We start from the raw sequence: 18,569 nt of genomic DNA on the forward strand, positions 1-18,569 counted from the left end.
TTGGGACTCTAACTCTGAACCCCTCGGTTTCACCTTGCGATTCTTTTTGCCAATACGGCCTGAGGCGTCAGGGAGGACTGACATGACCTGCCCAGTGAGGGGACCTGTCTGGCGGGCGAGCTCTCCTCTGCCTGCATTCTCTGGGCTTCGGTAGACAGCAGAAGAACATGTAGCTTCCTTCAGGCTGTGCCCAGAAATGAGCTGTTCAGGGTGGTTTTCTCTGGAATGTGGGTGCCTGGAACCGTGGGTTCCAATTCCGTTGGGCTCTGTCATCAGGGAAGTAAGGTCACCACTGCCTAGGGGCTCCTTACCGGACTTCCTGCTCCCATCCAGAGCTTTGTGAGGGCGCCCTTACCCTAGCTGCTCAGGGCTCATACTCCACCCCATGCCCTGTCCATCCACTGACCCACACACAGCCTCCCACCAAACCCTGGGAGGCCTGCGTGGAGCTATTGTCTCCGCTGGTAGGGAACTGAGCTGGGGTTAGACCGGGTTCCTGCTCCTCCCCAGGACTGTGAGCCCGGACACATCCTGAGAATCTTAGGGTCTCCTCAGTCTCCCCATCTGCACATTGGGGGTGTTCTGGCTTCTTCTTCAGAGGATGCCATCAGGGGTAGGCCATCTCCATGTGTCCATCATCGCTCTCCCAGGAGTCTGGTTCATACATTTGGCACGCACGGGTGTGCTTGGTGATGAGAGGGTGAATGGAATATAGCCCACAGAGGCCTGGATCTCTGCTGGGATCCATCAAAACCACCCTCCTGCTGCCTGTATCCCATCCCCCGTGGCAAGATTGCAGTGCATGGCTTCTGACCTTGTGGACACAGACTTCCCGGGACTTCCATTAGGTTGAGGTCCAAGGGCCTCGTCTGCGCCCATGTACTGGCCAGCCCCCATAGTGGTCCGCGGGCATTCCCGCATCCGTCCTCCTAGGAGGGATGGCCCTTGGGACAGATAAGAGCACAAAATGTTTGGCTGTCATTTCCAAGCTGATGGAGCAAAGTCTGGCACTTCTGCTGGTTCTTTCTCTTGTGTTCCCTGTGTGTCTCTGTCTTTGTCTTTGTCTTTGTCTCCGTGTCAGGGTCTGTCTCTGTTTTGGTGTGTCTCACAGGAGCAGGATCTGTGGGCTCCAGGGCTTATGGACGAAACCGCCTTTGTCTCCCTTGTCCCAGTTTCCCTCTCCTGTGCTGGTTCTTGCTTCCTAGGTAAGAAAGGCCTTCTCACCCTGAGCAGAGCACGGACACTGGAACCTCCTCCCTATGCAACAAGGAGTGTCCTGACCTTGGTCCCCAGCACAGGGGCCTAGTGCTCTGCCACATTCTGCAAGCTCACAATCAGCCCCCCGAGCCTCCAGGCTGTCTTCTGCTCAGAAGGACCTCGAGGGAGTAGAAAGCATGTACCCAAGACTGGGAGCACAGTGCATCTCGGATAGAGATTCAAGGCCAACAGGCTCTTTTACAAGCCTGTGGGAGACTAGGGACACCCTGTCTCTATGGCCCCATTGATAGAAGAGTAAGGGGAGGCCTTCGTTGTTGTAGCTCTGTCCACACAGTGTGGTTACCTCTTCCTACTTCCAGTAGTCCAGGGTGGTGATGGACACTAGACACTAGACACTAGACACACCAGACACTGTCCCCACCCAGTGCCCTTGCAAAGCCCTTGGGCCCCTTGGGGATGCCTTGACCATCATCTTGTCCCGTCTCCACTCCCCATGCTTTGGATCTCGTTCCTGGCTAGGGGTCCTGATGCCCATAACCCCATGGCTGAGCTGTGTCCAACCTCTTTCTTCTTTCACCCTTTTTACCCACCATTTTCCCTTGGTGTCCACCTCTGACTCCTAACTGGGCTGAGCGGGGTGTGTGCGTGTGTGTGTGTGTGTGTGTGTGCATGGGAGCGCCTAAATACATATGCCTCTCTCTGTCTGGTGATGTCCGAGGTTATGCCCCCACATGGGATGGGGTGAGTAGCTCCCCCCCAAGGATCTGAGGAGCTCTCATCCTCCAGGCAAACCGCATGGGAGTGTTAGGGGTAGGTTTAGAGTTAGTTTGAGAGTTAGAGTTAGACAGGGTTTGGTTCAGGGTCTGATTAAGGTTATGGGTTTGTGTTAGGTTAGGGTTTCGTGTCATGGCCCGTGTTAGGGTCAGAGTCAGCTTTTCGTTTATAGTTAGATTTAGGGTCTGGCTCACAGTCAGGTTCAGGGTTAGTGTGAGGGTCAAGTTGTGGGTCAGTGTTAGTGTGAGGGTTGGGTTTAGGGTCAGGGTCAGTGTCAGGGTCAGGTGAAGGTCAGGGACAGTGTCAGATTTTGGGTCAGTGTCAGGTTTTGGTTTATGGGCAAGGTTCGTGTCAGGAAGAGGGTTATGTTTGGGTCAGGGTTAGGGTTAGGGTTAGGGTCAGGGTTAGGTTCAGGGTAAGGTTAGGGTTTGGTGTTCGGGTTAGTGTTAGAAGTAGGGTTATGGTTAGGATTAGCTTTAGACTGTGTTAGGGTCAGGGTTAGGATTTGGGTTAAGGTATGTTTTAGTTTTACCATTAGGGTCAGCATTAATTTTAGGTTCTGGGTCCGTATAAAGGTCAGGGTTTAGGGTTACATCTATGGTTAGTTTAAGGGTCAGGCTCACAGTCAAGGTCAGGGTTCGGGTTAGGGTCAAGTTTAAGTCTTGTTCAGACTCTTGTTTAGGGTCTGAGTCAGGGTTAGTGTAAGGTCAGGGTTAAGTTTAAGTTCAGGGTCAGTGTCAGCATTAGGCTTTCGTCTAGGTTAGGGTCGGGTCTGGCTCATGGTCAGGGTCATGTTGAAGTTCAGGTCTGGTTCGGTTTGGGTCTGATTCACATTCAGGGTCAGGGTCAGGGCTATCGGTGAGATTTAGTGTTAAGGTTAATGTTAGGGTTAGAGTGAGGGTTAGGGTTATGGTTAGACATTGTTAGGGTCAGGGTTAAATTTAGGCTTAATGTAGGGGTCAGATTAGGGTTAGGTTACGGTTAGGTTTATGGTCAGGCTCACAGTTAGTGTCAGGGTTAGGGTTTGTGTCTAAGTAAGGGTCAGGATCAGGGTTAGAATTAGGGTCAGGTTCAGTGTTAGGGTCAGGGTCAAGGTCAGGGTTAGGGTCATGGTTAGGATAAGGTCTGCTTTACGTTTAGATTCTGGGTTATGATTATAGTCAGGATCATGGTTAGCTTTGGGTTAGGGTCCTAGTCAGGCTCACGGTCCGGGTCTGAGTTAGGGTTAGGGTTAGGGTTAGGGTCACACTTAGTACTGGGTCAGGCTTAGTTAGGATTAGGGTCAGTGTCAGGGTCAGTTGAAGGTCATGGCCAGGGTCCGTTTTAGGGTCAGGGTGAGGCTTTGTTTTCGGGTCCAGGTTCAGGACAGGGACATGGTTAATTTGGGGTCAGTGTTAGGGTCAGGGTTAGGTTTAGAGTCAGGGTCAGGTTCAGAGTCAAAGTGAAGGTCAGGGCCAGTCAGTTTAGGGTCTGGGTGAGGCTTAGTTTTAGGGTCAAATTACGGTTCAGGGTGAGGGTTTGTTTCATGGGAATGGTTTGAGTTTTTGTTTAGGGTTAGGCTTAGCAGATGGGTTAAGTTTAGTTTAGGGTTAGACAGCATAGTGTCAGGGTTAGGCGTTGGATGGGTAGGGGTTAGTGTTAGGGTTAGGGTCACCGATAGGTTTAGGTTAAGGGTCCTTATTAGGGTCAGGGTTAGAGTTAACTTTAGAGTTACGGTTAAGGTCAGGCTCAAAGTTCGGTCAGTGTTAGGGTTAGGGTCAGGATTTAGTAGGGTCAGGGTTATGATTAGGGTCAGAGTCAGGGTCACGGTTAGGGATGAGTCAGGGTTAAATTAGGTCATGTTAGGTTTAGGATCATGGTCTGGATCAGTGTCAGCATCAGGCTTAGATTTAGGCTTAGGGTTTGGGTCAGGATATCGGTCAGGGTCAGAGTCAGGTAAGGGCTAGGGTTAGGTTTTGGGTCAGGCTCACAGTCAAGGTCAGGGTAAGGGTTAGTGTATGGGTCAGTTGAAGGTCTAGGACAGGGTCAGATTTTGGGTCAGGGTCAGGTTTTGGTTTAGGGGCAAGGTTCGTGTCAGGATGAGGGTTATGTTTGGGTCAGGGTTAGGGTTAGGGTTAAGTTTAGGGTCTGGGTTAGGTTAAGGGTAAGGTTAGTGTATGGTGTTAGGTTTAGCTTTAGAAATACGGTTATGGTTAGGGTTAGTGTTAGACTGTTTTTGGGTCATGATTAGGGTTTGGGTTAGGGTAGGGTTTAGTTTTACCATTAGGGTCAGCATTAGTTTTAGGTTCTGGGTTCGTATATGGGTCAGGGTTTACGGTTACATTTAGCGTTAGGTTTAGGGTCAGGCTCACAGTCAAGGACAGGGTTCGGGTTAGGGTCAAGGTTAGATCAGGGTCAGATACTCGCTTAGGGTCTGAGTCAGGTTTAGTGTAAAGTCAGGGTTAGGTTTAAGTTCAGGGTCCGAATCAGTGTCAGCATTAGTCTTTGGTTTAGGTTAGGGTCAGGTCTGGCTCATGGTCAGGGTCTTGGTGAGGTTCAGGGCTGGTTAGGTTTGGGTCTGGTTCACATTTAGGGTCAGGATCAGAGTTTTTGGTGAGATTTAGGGTTAGGGTTAATGTTAAGGTTAGAGTGAGGGTCAGGGTTAGGGTTAGATATTGTTACAGTCAGGGTTAACGTTATCTTAAGTTAGGGGTCAGGGTTAGGTTTAGGTTAGGGTTAGGTTTATGGTCAGGCTCTCATTCAGTGTCAGGGTGAGGTTTGTGTCAGAGTAAGGGTCAGGGTCAGGGTTAGGATTAGGGCCAGGATCAGAGTTAGGGTCAGGGTCAAGGTCAGGGTTAGAATCATGGTTAGGATAAGGTCAGCTTTACGTTTAGATTCTGGGTTATCATTATAGTCAGGATCATGGATTGCTTTTGTTTAGGGTACTGGTCAGGTTCATGGTCTATGTATGAGTTAGGGTTAGGGTTAGGGTCAGGGTTAGGGTTAGGGTCAGGCATAGGACTGGGTCAGCCTTAGGAATAGGCTCAGGGTCAGGGTCAGGGTGAAGGTCAGGGACAGGGTCCAATTTAGGGTCAGGGTGAGGCTTTGGTTACGGGTCCAGGTTCTCGTCAGGGGCAGGATTAGTTTTGGGTCAGTGTTAGGGTCAGGGTTAGGTTTAGAGTCAGGGTCAGGATCAGAGTCAAAGTGAAGTTCAGAGCCAGAGACAATTTAGTGTCAGGGTCACACTTTGTTTTAGGGTCAAATTTCGTTTCATGGTCAGGTTTTGTTTCAGGGTAACGGTTTGAGTTTTTGGTTAGGGTTAGGGTTAGCAGTAGGGTTGTTTAGTTTTAGGGTTAGACAGTATAGTGTCAGGATTAGGGGTTGGATTGGGTAGAGTTTAGTGTTAGGGTTAGGGTCAGCGTTAGGTTTAGGTTAAGGGTCCCTATTAGGGTCAGGGTTAGGGCTACCTTTAGTGTTATGGATAAGGTCAGGCTCAAAGTACGGTCAGTGTTAGGGTTAGGGCCAGGATTTGGTTAGGGTCAGGGTTATGGTCTGATTATGGTGAGAGTCAGGGTCACGGTTAGGGATGAGTCAGGGTTAGAGTAGGTCAGGTTAACTTTAGGATCAGGGTCTGGTTCAGGGTCAGCATCAGGCTTAGATTTAGGATTAGTGTTTGGGTCAGGTTATCGGTCAGGGTCAGTCAGGGTCAGGGGTAGGGTTAGGTTTTGGGTCAGGCTCACAGTTAGGGTTAGGGTCGGGGTTAGTGTTAGGGTTAGCCCCGCAGCTGGGTCATTGACCAGTCCCTTCAGGGTCTCATGATAAACCCTGGGCAAAAGGGTGCAGTGGCACACCCGCTCCCAGCTAGCCTGCCTTAACCTGGGGCGTGAACATGACCTGCCTACCAGGCATCGGACCCCTCATAAGCCTTCTCCTACTCCGGACATCTCCACACCCAATGAGCTCTCTTTACACACACACACACACACACACACACACACTCACACACGGAGAGTAGACCTAGGGATACATGGGTCAATCAGAAGGTTTGGGACTCTCTGACTCTGAGCCCCTCGCTTTCACCTTGCGATTCTTTTTGCCAATATGGCCTGAGGCGTCGGGGTGGCCTGACATGACCTGCCCAGTGAGGGGACTTGTCTGGCGGGCGAGCTCTCCTCTGCATGCATTCTCTGGGCTTCGGTAGACAGCACAAGAACATGTCATTTCCTTCAGGCTATGCCCAGAAATGAACTGGGCAGGGTGGTTTTCACTGGAATGTGGGTGCCTGGATACGTGGGTTCCAATTCCGTTGGGCTCTGTCGTCAGGGAAGTAAGGTCACCACTGCCTGGGGGCTCTTTACCGGACTTCCTGCTCCCATCCAGAGCTCCCTGAGTGCGTCCCTACCCCAGCTGCTCAGGGCTCACACTCCACCCCATGCCCTGTCCATCCAGTGACCCACACACAGCCTCCCCCCAACTCCTCGGAGGCCTGGGTGCAGCTGTTCTCTCTGATGGGAGGGAACAGAACTGTGGTTAGCCCGGGTTCCTGCTCTTTCCCAGGACTGTGAGCCCTGACACATCCTGTGACTCTCAGGGCCTCCTCATTCCCCTGTCCGCACATTGGGGTTGTTCTGGCTTCTTCTTCAGTGGATGCCATAAGGGGTAGGCCCTCTCCATGAGTTCCATCCCCGCTCTCCCAGGAGTCGGGTGAACATACTTGCTAAGGCACGGGTGTGCTTGGTGATGGGCGGGGGTATCTAATATAACCCACAGAGGCCTGGATCTCCTCTGGGATCCAGCAAAACCACTCTCCTCCTGCCTGTATCTCATTCCCCGTGGCAAAGTTGCAGTTCATGGCTTCTGACCTTGTGGACACAGATTTCCCGGGACTTCCATTAGGTTGAGGTCCAAGGGCCTCGTCTGCGCCCATGTACTGGCCAGCCCCCATAGTGGTCCGCGGACATTCCCGCATCCGTCCTCCTAGGAGGGATGGCCCGTGGGACTGATAAGGTGACAAAATGTTTGGCTGTCATTTCCAAGCTGATGGAGGAAAGTCTGGCACTTCTGCTGGTTCTTTCTCTCCTGTGTTCAGTGTCTGTCTCTGTCTTTGTCTTTGTCTCTGTGTCAGGGTCTGTCTCTGTTTTGGTGTGTCTCACAGGAGCAGTGTCTCTGGGATCCAGGGCTTCTGGACGAAACCGCCGTTGTCTCTCTTGTCCCTGTTTCCCTCTCCTGTGTTGGTTCTTGCTTCCTAGGTAAGAAAGGCCTTCTCACCCTGAGCAGAGCACGGACTCTGGAACCTCTTTCCAATGTGGACCCTGAAGCTGCAACAAGGAGGGTCCTGACCTTGGTCCCCAGACCAGGGGCCTAGTGCTCTGCCACATTCTGCAAGCTCACAATGTCAGCCCCCCGAGCCTCCAGGCTGTCTTCTGCTCAGAAGGACCTCGAGGGTGTAGTAAGCATGTACCCAAGACTGGAAGCACAGTGGGTCTCGGATAGAGATTCAAGGCCAACACGCTCTTTTACAAGCCTGTGGGAGACTAGGGACACCCTGTCTCTATGGCCCCATTGATAGAAGAGTAAGGGGAGGCCTTCTGTGTTGTAGCTCTGTCCACACAGGGTGGTTACCTCTTCCTACTTCCAGTAGTCCAGTGTGGTGATGGACACCAGACCCCAGACACTGTCCCCACCCAGTGCCCTTGCAAAGCCCTTCGGCCCCTTGGGGACCCCTTGACCCGCAGCTCGTCCTGTCTCCACTCCCCATGCTTTGGATCTCGGTCCTGTCCAGGAGTCCTGATGCCCCTGACCCCATGGCCATGCTCTCTCCAACCTCTTTCTTCTTTCCCCCTTTTTATCCACCATTTTCCCTTGGTGTCCAAATCTGACCCCTAGCTGTGCAGAGCGGGGTGTGTTTGTGTGTGTTTGTGTGTGTGTGTTTGTGTGTTTGTGCATGGGAGAGCTCAAAACATATGCCTCTATCTCTCTGTTGATGTCCGAGGTTATGTCCCCACATGGGCTGGGGTGAGTAGCTCTCCCCATGGATCTGAGAGGTCTCATCCTCGAGGCAAACCTCATGGGTTTCTTAGGGGTAGGGTTAGAGTTATGTTGAGAGTTAGGTTTAGTCAGGGTTTGGGTCAGGGTCAGGGTTAGGGTTAGGGTTTTGCGTTTGGGTTAGGGTCAGCGTTAGGTTTTGGGTCATGGCCCGTGTTAGGCTAAGGGTCAGCTTTACGTTTATGGTTAGATTTAGGGTCTGGCTCACAGTCAGGGTCAGGGTTTGTGTGAGGGTCAGGTTCTGGGTCAGTGTTAGGGTGAGGGTTAGGTTTAGGGTCAGGGTCAGTGTCAGGGTCAGGTGAAGGTCAGGGACAGTGTCCGATTTTGGGTCAGGGTCAGGTTTTGATTTAGGGGCAAGGTTCGTGTCAGGATGAGGGTTATGTTTGGGTCAGGGTTTAGTGTCAGGGATAGCCCCACACCTGGGTCATTGACCAGTCCCTGTAGGGTCTCAGGATAAACCCTGGGCAAAATGGTGCATCGGCACACGCGCTCCCAGCTAGCCTGCCTTAACCTGGGGCATGAACATGACCTGCCAACCAGGTATTGGACCCCTCATAAGCCTGCTCCTGCTCGGGACATCTCTACCTTCGATGATCTCTCTTTACACACACACACACACACACACACACACACACACACACACACGGGGAGGAGACCTAGGGCTACAGGGCTCAATCAGGTGGTTTTGGACTCTGACTCTGAACCCCTCGGTTTCCCCATGCGATTCTTTTTGCCAATATGGCCACAGGCGTCAGGGAGGCCTGACATGACCTTCCCAGTGAGGGGACTTGTCTGGCGGGCGAGCTCTCCTCTGCCTGCATTCTCTGGGCTTCAGAAGACAGCCCAAGAACATGTCGCTTCCTTCAGGCTGTGCCCAGAAATGAGCTGGGCAGGGTCGTTTTCTCTGGAATGTGGGTGCCTGGAAATGTGGGTTCCAATTCTATTGGGCTCTGTCATCAGGGAAGTAAGGTCACCACTGCCTGGGGGCTCCTTACCGGACTTCCTGCTCCCATCAAGAGCTCCCTGAGGGCGCCTCTACCCCTGCTGCTCAGGGCTCAAACTCCACCCCATGCCCTGTCCATCCAGTGACCCACACACAGCCTCCCCCCAACTCCTCGGAAACCTGGGTGCAGCTGTTGTCTCCGCTGGGAGGGAACAGAGCTAGGGTTTGACCGGGTCCCTGGTCCTGTCCAGGACTATGAGCCCGGACACATCCTGTGACTCTCAGGGCCTCCTCAGTCTCCCCGTCTGCACACTGGGGGTGTTCTGGTTTCTTCTTCAGGGGATGCCACCAGGGTAGGCCCTTTACATGCATTCCATTCCCGCTCTCCCAGGAGTCTGGTGCACACATTTGGCAAGGCACTGGTTTGCTTGGTGATGGGCGGGGGAATGGAATATAGCCCAGAGAGGCCTGGATCTCCTGTGGGATCCAGTAAAACCACCCTCCTCCTGCCTGTATCCCATCCCCCGTTGCAAAGTCCCAGTGCATGGCTTCTGACCTTGTGGACACAGACTTCCCGGGACTTCCATTAGGTTGAGGTCCAAGGGCCTCGTCTGTGCACATGTACTGGCCAGCCCCCACAGTGGTCCGCGGGCATTCCTGCATCCGTCCTCCTAGGAGGGATGGCCCGTGGGACTAATAAGGGCACAATATGTTTGGCTGTCATTTCCAAGCTGATGGAGGAATGTCTGGCACTTCTGCTGGTTCTTTCTCTCCTGTGTTCAGTGTCTGTCTCTGTCTTGTCTTTGCCTTTGTCTCTGTGTCAGGGTCTGTCTCTGTTATGGTGTGTCTCACAGGAGTAGGATCAGTGGGCTCCAGGGCTGATGGACGAAACTGCCATTGTCTCCCTTGTCCCTGTTTCCCTCTCCTGTGCTGGTGCTTTGTTCCTTGGTAAGTAAGGCCTTCTCACCCTGAGCAGAGCACGGAATCTGGAACATCTACCCAATGGGGACCCGGAAGCTGCATCAAGGAGGGTCCTGACCTTGGTCCCCAGGCCAGGGGCCTAGTGCTTTGCCACATTCTGTAAGCTCACAATGTCAGCCCCCCGAGCCTCCAGGCTGTCTTCTGCTCAGAAGGACCTCGAGGGAGTCCCAAGACTGGGAGCACAGTGGGTCTCGGATAGAGATTCAAGGCCAACAGGCTCTTTTACAGGCCTCTGGGAAACTAGGGACACCCTGTCTCTAAGGCCCCATTGATAGAAGAGTAAGGGGAGGCCTTCTGTGTTGTAGCTCTGTCCACAGAGGGTGGTTACCTCTTCCTACTTCCAGTATTCCAAGGTTGTGATGGACAACAGACCCCAGACACTGTCCCCACACAGTGCCCTTGTAAAGCCCTTGGGCCCCTTGGGGACCCGTTGACCATCAGCTCGTCCTCTCTCCACTCCCCATGCTTTGGATCTCGGTCCTGGCCAGGTTCCTGATGCCCCTGACCGCATGGCCGAGCTGTCTCCAACCTTTTTCTTTTTTCACCCTTTTTACCCACCATTTTCCCTTGGTGTCTACATCTGACCCCGAGCTGGGCAGAGAGGGGTGTGTGTGTGTGTGTGTGGGTGTGTGTGGGTGTGTGTGTTTGTGTCTGTACATTGGAGAGCTCAAACATATATGCCTCTATCTCTCTGTAGATGTCCGAGGTTATGTCCCCACATAGGATGGGGTGAGTAGCTCTCCCCAAGGATCTGAGGAGCTCTCATCCTCCAGGCAATCCTCATGGGTTTCTTAGGGGCAGGGTTAGAGTTAGGTTGAGAGTTAGGTTTAGACAGGGTTTGGGTCAGTGTCAGGGTTAAGGTTAGGGGTTTGTGTTAGTGTCAGCGTTAGGTTTCGGGTAATGGCCCGTGTTAGGGTCAGGGTCAGCTTTACATTTATGGTTAGATTTAGGGTCTGGCTCACATTCAGGGTCTCGATAGTGAGAGGGTCAGGTTCTGGGTCAGGGTTAGGGTGAGAGTTATGTTTAGGGTCAGGGTCAGTGTCAGGGCCAGGTGAAGTTCAGGGATAGGGTCAGATTTTGGGCCAGGGTCAGGTTTTGATTTAGGGGCAAGTTTCATGTCAGGATGAGGGTTATGTTTGGGTCAGGTTTAGGGCTAGGGTTAGGGTTAGGTTCAGGATTAGGTTCAGGTTAAGGTTAGGGTTTGGTGTTAGTGTTAGTGTTAGTGTTAGAAGTAGGGTTATGGTTAGGTTTAGCGTTAGACTGTGTTAGGGTCAGGTTTAGGGTTTGGGTTAGGGTCGGGTTTAGTTTTACCATTAGGGTCAGCATTAGTTTTAGGTTCTGGGTCCATATATGGTCTGGGTTTATGGTTACATTTAGCTTTAGGTTTAGGGTCGGCTCACAATCAAGGTCAGGGTTCTGGTTAGGGTCAAGTTTAGGTCAGGGTCAGACACTCAGTTAGGGTCTTAGTCAGGGTTAGTGTAAGGTCAGGGTTAGGTTTAAGTTCAGGTTCCGAATCAGTGTCAGCGTTTGGCTTTGGTTTAGGTTAGGGTCGGGTCTGGCTCATGGTCAGGGTCATGGTGAGGTTCAGAGATGTTTAGGTTTGGGTCAGGTTCACAGTCAGGGTCAGGGTCATGGTTATCGGTGAGATTTAGGGTTAGGGTTAATGTTAGGGTTAGAGTGAGGGACAGGGTTAGGGGTAGACATTGTTAAGGTCAGGGTTATCGTTAGGCTTAAGGTAGGGGTCAGGGTTAGGTTTAGATTAGGGTTAGGTTTATGGTCAGGCTCACATTCAGTGTCAGGGTTAGCTTTTGTGTCAGAGTAAGTGTCAGGGTCAGGGTGAGGATTAGGGTCAGGTTCAGTGTTAGGGTCAGGGTCATGGTCAGGATTTGGGTCATGGTTAGTAAAAGTCAGCTTTACATTTAGATTCTGGGTTATGATTATAGTCAGGATCATGGTTAGCTTTGGGTTAGGGTTCTGGTCAGGCTCACGATCAGGGTCAGAGTTAGGGTTAACGTTAGGGTCAGTGTTAAGGTTAGGGTGAGGCTTAGGACTGGGTCAGGCTTAGGATTAGGGTCAGGGTCCGGCTCAGGGTGAAGGTCAGTGCCAGGGTCCGATTTATGATCAGGGTGAGGCTTTGGTTTCGGGTCCAGGTTCGGGACAGGGGCAGGGTTACTTTTGGGTCAGTGTTAGGGTCAGCGTTAGGTTTAGAGTCAGGGTCAGGGTCAGAGTCACAGTGAACCTCAGGGCCAGAGTCAGTTTAGGGTCAGGCTCAGGCTTTGTTTTAGGGTCAAATTTCGGTTCAGGGTCAGGGTTAGTTTCAGGGGAATGGTTTGAGTTCTTGGTTAGGTTTAGGGTTAGCTTTTGGGTTATGTTTAGTTTTAGGGTTAGACAGCATAGTGTCAGGGTTCGGGGTTGGATTGGGTAGGGGTTGTGTTAGGGTTAGGGTCAGCGTTAGGTTTAGGTTAAGGGTCCTTCTTAGGGTCAGGGTTAAGGTTAACTTTAGGTTTACGGTTAAGTTCAGGCTCAAAGAACGGTCAGTGTTACACTTAGGGTCAGGGTTTGGTTAGGGTCAGCGTTATGATTAGGGTCAGAGTCAGGGTCACGGTTAGGGATGAGTCAGGGTTAGAGTAGGTCAGGTTAGGTTTAGGATCAGCATCTTTATCAGGGTCAGCATCAGGCTTAGTTTTAGGATTAGGGTTTGTGTCAGGATCTCGGTCAAGGTCAAAGTCAGCGTCAGGGCTAGGGTTAGTCTTTAGGTCAGGCTCACAGTAAGGTTCAGGGTCAGGTTCAGGGTCAGCGTCAGGGGTTAGTGTTAGGGAAAGCTCCGCACCTGGATCATTGACCAGTCCCTTCAGGGTTTCAGAATAAACCCTGGGCAAAAGGGTGCAATGGGACACCCGCTTCCAGCTAGCCTGCCTTAACCTGGGGCGTGAACAGGACCTGCCTACCAGGCATCCTATCCCTCATAAGCCTGCCCCGGCTCGGGACATCTCCACCCCCAAGAAGCTCTCTTTAAACACACACACACACACACACACACACACACACACACACACACACTCTCACACACACACACGGAGGAGACCTTGGCTACACGGGTCAATCAGAAGATTTGGAACTCTGACTCTTAGCCCCTCGGTTTCACCTATTGATTCTTTTTGCCAATACGGCCAGAGGGGTCAGGGAGGCCTGACATGACCTGCCCAGTGAGGGGACATGTCTGGCGGATGAGCTCTCCTCTGCCTGCATTCTCCGGGCTTTGATAGACAGCACAAGAACATGTCGCTTCCTTCAGGCTGTGCCCAGAAATGAGCTGGGCAGGGTCGTTTTCTCTGGAATGTGGGTTCCTCGATATGTGTGTTCCAATTCCATTGGGCTCTGTTGTCAGGGAAGTAATGTCACCACTGCCTAGGGGCTCCTTACCGGACTTCCTGCTCCCATCAAGAGCTCCCTGAGGGCACCCCTACCCAAGCAGTTCAGGGCTCACACTCCACCCCATGCCCTGTCCATCCAGTGACCCACACATAGCCTCCCCCCAACGCCTGGGAGGCCTGGGTGTAGCTGTTGTCTCCGCTGGGAGGTAACAGAGCTGGTGTTTGACCGGGTTCCTGCTCCTGCCCAGGACTGTGAGCCCGCACATATCCTGTGACTCTCAGGGCCTCTTCAGTCTCCCCGTCTGCACATTGGGGGTGTTGTGGCTTCTTCTTCAGGGGATGCCATCAGGGGTAGGCACTCTCCAAGCGTTCCATCCCCACTCTCCCAGGAGTCTGATGCACACCCTTGCCAAAGCATGGGTGTGCTTGTTGATGGGCCGGGGAATGGATTATAGCCCACAGAGGCCTGGATCTCTGCTGGGATCCAGCAAAACCACCCTCCTCCTCCCTGTATCCCATCCCCCGTTGCAAGGTTGCAGTACATGGTTTCTGACCTTGTGGACACAGACTTCCCGGGACTTCCATTAGGTTGAGGTCCAAGGGCCTGGACTGCGCCCATGTACTGGCCAGCCTCCATAGTGGTCCGCGGGCATTCCCGCATCCGTCCTCCTAGGAGGGATGGCCCGTGGGACAGATATGGGCACAAAATGTTTGCCTGTCATTTCCAAGCTGATGGAGGAATATCCTGCACTTCTTCTGGTTCTTTTCTTCCTGTGTTCAATGTCTATCTCTGTCTTTGTCTTTGTCTTTGTCTCTGTGTCAGGGTCTGTCTCTGTTTCGGTGTGTCTCACAGGAGCAGGATCTGTGGGCTCCAGGGGTGATGGACGAAACCGCTGGTGTCTCCCTTGTCCCTGTTTCCCTCTCCTGTGCTGGTGCTTGGTTCCTTGGTAAGTAAGGCCTTGTCACCCTGAGCAGAGCACGGACTCAGGAACCTCTTCCCAATGGGGACCCTGAAGCTGCAACAAGGAGTGTCCTGACCTTGGTCCCCAGGCCAGGGGCCTAGTGTTCTGTCACAGTTTGCAAGCTCACTATGTCAGCTGCCTGAGCCTCCAGGCTGTCTTCTGCTCAGAAGGACCTCGAGGGAGTAGAAAGCATGTACCCAAGACTGGGAGTAGAGTGGGTCTCGGATACAGATTCAAGGCCAACACGCTCTTTTACAAGCCTGTGGGAGACTAGGGACACCCTGTCTCTATGGCCCCATTGATAGAAGAGTAAGGGGAGGCCTTCGGTGTTGTAGCTCTGTCCACACAGGGTGGTTACCTCTTCCTACTTCCAGTAGTCCAGTGTGGTGATGGACACCAGACCCCACACACTGTCCCCACCCAGTGCCCTTGTTAAGCCCTTGGGCTTCTTGGGGACCCATTGACCATCAGCTCGTCCTGTCTCAACTCCCCATGCTTTAGATCTCTGTCCTGTCCAGGAGTCCTGATGCCCCTGACCCCATGGCCGAGCTGTGTCCAACCTCTTTTATTCTTTCACCCTTTTTATCCACCATTTTCCCTTGGTGTCCACCTCTGACCCCTAGCTCAGAGCGGGGTGTGTGTGTGTGTGTGTGTGTGTGTGTTTGTGTGTGTGTGTGCGTGCATGGGAGCGCTCAAACACATATGACTCTATCTGTCTGTTGATGTCCCAGGTTATGTCCCCACATGGGATGGGGTGAGTAGCTCAACTCAAAGATCTGAGGAGCTCTCATCCTTCAGGCAAACATCATGGGAGGGTTAGGGGTCTGGTTAGTGTTAGGTTGAGAGTTAGGTTTAGACAGGGTTTGGGTCAGGGTCAGGGTCAGGGTTACGATTACGGGTTTGTGTTAGGGTTAGCCTCAGCATTAGGTTTCGGGTCATGGCCCATGTTAGGGTCAGGGTCAGCTTTACGTTTATGGTTAGATTTAGGGTCTGGCTCACAGTTTGGGTCAGGTATTGTGTGAGGGTCAGGTTATGGCTCAGGGTTAGTGTGAAGTTCAGGTTCTGGGTCAGTGTTAGGGTGAGGGTTTGTTTTAGGGTCAGGGTCAGTGTCAGGGTCAGGGGAAGTTCAGGGATAGGGTCAGATTTTGGATCAGGGTCAGGTTTTGGTTTAGGGGCATGGTTCGTGTCAGGATGAGGGTTATGTTTGGGTCTGGGTTAGGGTTAGGGTTAGGGTCAGTTTAGGTTCAGGGTAAGGTTAGGGTTTGTTGTTAGGGTTAGTGTTAGAAGTAGAGTTATGGTTAGGGTTAGCGTTAGACTGTGTTAGGTTCAGGGTTAGGGTTTGGGTTAGGGTCTGGTTTAGTTTTACCATTAGGGTCAGCATTAGCTTTAGGTTCTGGGTCCGTATAAGGGTCAGCGTTTAGGGTTACATTTAACGTTAAGTTTAGGGTCAGGATCAGAGTCAAGGTCATGGTTCAGGTTAGGGTAATGGTTAGGTCAGGGTCAGACTCTGAGTTAGGGTCTGAGTCAGGGTTAGTGTAAGGTCAGGGTTAGGTTTAAGTTCAGGTTCCGAATCAGTGTCAGCGTTTGGCTTTGGTTTAGGTTAGGGTCGGGTCTGGCTCATGGTCAGGGTCATGGTGAGGTTCAGGGATGTTTAGGTTTGGGTCAGGTTCACAGTCAGGGTCAGGGTCAGGGTTTTCGGTGAAATTTAGGGTTAGGGTTAATGTTAGGGTTAGAATGACGGTCAGGGTTAGAGGTAGACATTGTTAAGGTCAGGGTTATCGTTAGGCTTAAGGTAGGGGTCAGGGTTAGGGTTAGGTTAGGGTTAGGTTTATGGTCAGGCTCACATTCAGTGTCAGGGTTAGGTTTTGTGTCAGAGTAAGTGTCAGGGTCAGGGTGAGGATTAGGGTCAGGTTCAGTGTTAGGGTCAGGGTCATGGTCAGGATTTGGGTCATGGTTAGTATAAGGTCAGCTTTACGTTTAGATTCTGGGTTATGATTATAGTCAGGATCATGGTTAGCTTTGGGTTAGGGTTCTGGTCAGGCTCACGATCAGGGTCAGAGTTAGGGTTAACGTTAGGGTCAGTGTTAAGGTTAGGGTGAGGCTTAGGACTGGGTCAGGCTTAGGATTAGGGTCAGGGTCCGGCTCAGGGTGAAGGTCAGTGCCAGGGTCCGATTTATGATCAGGGTGAGGCTTTGGTTTCGGGTACAGGTTCGGGACAGGGGCAGTGTTTGTTTGGGTCAGTGTTAGGGTCAGGTTAGGTTAGAGTCAGGGTAAGGGTCAAAGTCACAGTGAAGGTCAGGGCCAGATTCAGTTTAGGGTCAGGGTCAGGCTTTGTTTGAGGTTCAAATTTCGGTTCAGGGTCAGGGTCATTTTCAGGGGCCAGTTTGAGTTTTTGTTTCGGTTTAGGGTTAGCAGTAGGGTTATGTTTAGTCTTACACCGTAGTTTTAATGTTAGCCAGCATAGTGTCAGGGTTACCGGTTTGGTTGTTTAGGGGTTAGTGTTAGGATTAGAGTCAGCGTTAGGTTTAGGTTAAGGGTCCTTATTAGGGTCAGGGTTAGTGTTATATTTAGGGTTAGGGTTAAGGTCAGGCTCAAAGTACGGTCAGTGTTAGCATTAGGGTCAGGATTTTGTTAGGTTCAGGGTTATGTTTAGGGTCAGAGTCAAGGTCACAGTTAGGGATGAGTCAGGGTTAGAGTAGGTCAGGTTAGGTTTAGGATCAGGGTCTGGATCAGTGTCAGCATCAGGCTTAGATTTAGGATTATGGTTTGGGTCAGGATCTGGGTCAGGGTCAGAGTCAGGGTCAGGTCTAGGGTTCCCTTTTGGGTCAGGCTCACAGTCAGTGTCAGGGTCAGGGTCAGGGTCAGGGTCAGGGGTTAGTGTTCGGTTTACACCCGCACCTGGGTCATTGACCATTCCCTTCAGGTTCTCAGGATAAACCCTGGGCAAAACGGTGCAGCGGCACACCCGCTCCCAGCAAGTCTGCCTTAATCTGGGGCGTGAACATGACCTGCCAACCAGGTATCGGACCCCTCATAAGCCTGCTCCTTCTCGGGACATCTCCACCCCTGATGAGCTCTCTTTACAAACACACACACACACACACACACACACACACACACACGCTGAGGAGTCCTAGTGTAGCACGGGTCAATCAGAAGGTGTGGGACTCTGTGACTTGAGCCCCTCCCTTTCACCTTGCGATTCTTTTTGCCAATACGGCCCGAGGCGTCGGGGAGGCCTGATATGACCTGCCCATTGAGGGGACTTGTCTGGCGGGCGAGCTCTCCTCTGCATGCATTCTCTGGGCTTCGGTAGACAGCACAAGAACATGTCTTTTGCTTCAGGCTGTGCCCAGAAATGAGCTGGGCAGGGTGGTTTTCACTGGAATGTGGGTGCCTGGATACGTGGGTTCCAATTCGCTGGGCTCTGTTGTCAGGGAAGGAGGGTCACCACTGCCTGGGGGCTCCTTATCGGACTTCCTGCTCCCATCCAGAGCTCCCTGAGGGCGCCCCTACCCCAGCTGCCCAGGGCTCACACTCCACCCCATGCCCTATCCATCCCGTGACCCACACACAGTCTACCCCCAACCCCGGGGAGGACTAGGTGCAGCTGTTGTCCCCGCTGGGAGGGTAACAGAGCTGGGGTTAGACCGTGTTCCTTCTCCTGCCCAGGACTGTGAGCCCGGACACATCCTGTGACTCTCAGGGCCTCTCAGTCTCCCCGTCTGCACATTGTGGGTGTTCTGGCTTCTTCTTCAGGGGATGAAATTAAGGGTAGGCTCTCTCCATGTGTTCCATCCCTGCTCTCCCAGGAGTCTGGTGCACACACTTGACAAGGCACGGGTGTGCTTGGTGATGGGCGGGGGAATGGAATATAGCCCACAGAGGCCTGGATCTCCGCTGGGATCCCGCAAAACCACCCTCCTCCTGCCTGTATCTCATTCCCCGTGGCAAGGTTGCAGTGCATTGTTTCTGACCTTGTGGACACAGACTTCCCGGGACTTCCATTAGGTTGAGGTCCAAGAGCCTCGTCTGCACTTAATTACTGGCCAGCCCCCCTGGTGGTCCGCGGGCATTCCCGCAACCGTCTTCCTAGGAGGGATGGCCCATGGGACTGATAATGGGACAAAATGTTTGGCTGTCATTTCCAAGCTGATGGAGGAGTCTGGCACTTCTGCTGGTTCTTTCTCTCCTGTGTTCACTGTGTGTCTCTGTCTTTGTCTTTGTCTTTGTCTCTGTTTCAGGTTCTGTCTTTGTTTTGGTGTGTCTCACAGGAGCAGGATCTGTGGGCTC

The sequence above is a fragment of the Neovison vison genome, chromosome 4 (assembly GCF_020171115.1).
Source record: "Neovison vison isolate M4711 chromosome 4, ASM_NN_V1, whole genome shotgun sequence".
In the NCBI taxonomy this organism is placed as follows: domain Eukaryota; kingdom Metazoa; phylum Chordata; class Mammalia; order Carnivora; family Mustelidae; genus Neogale; species Neogale vison.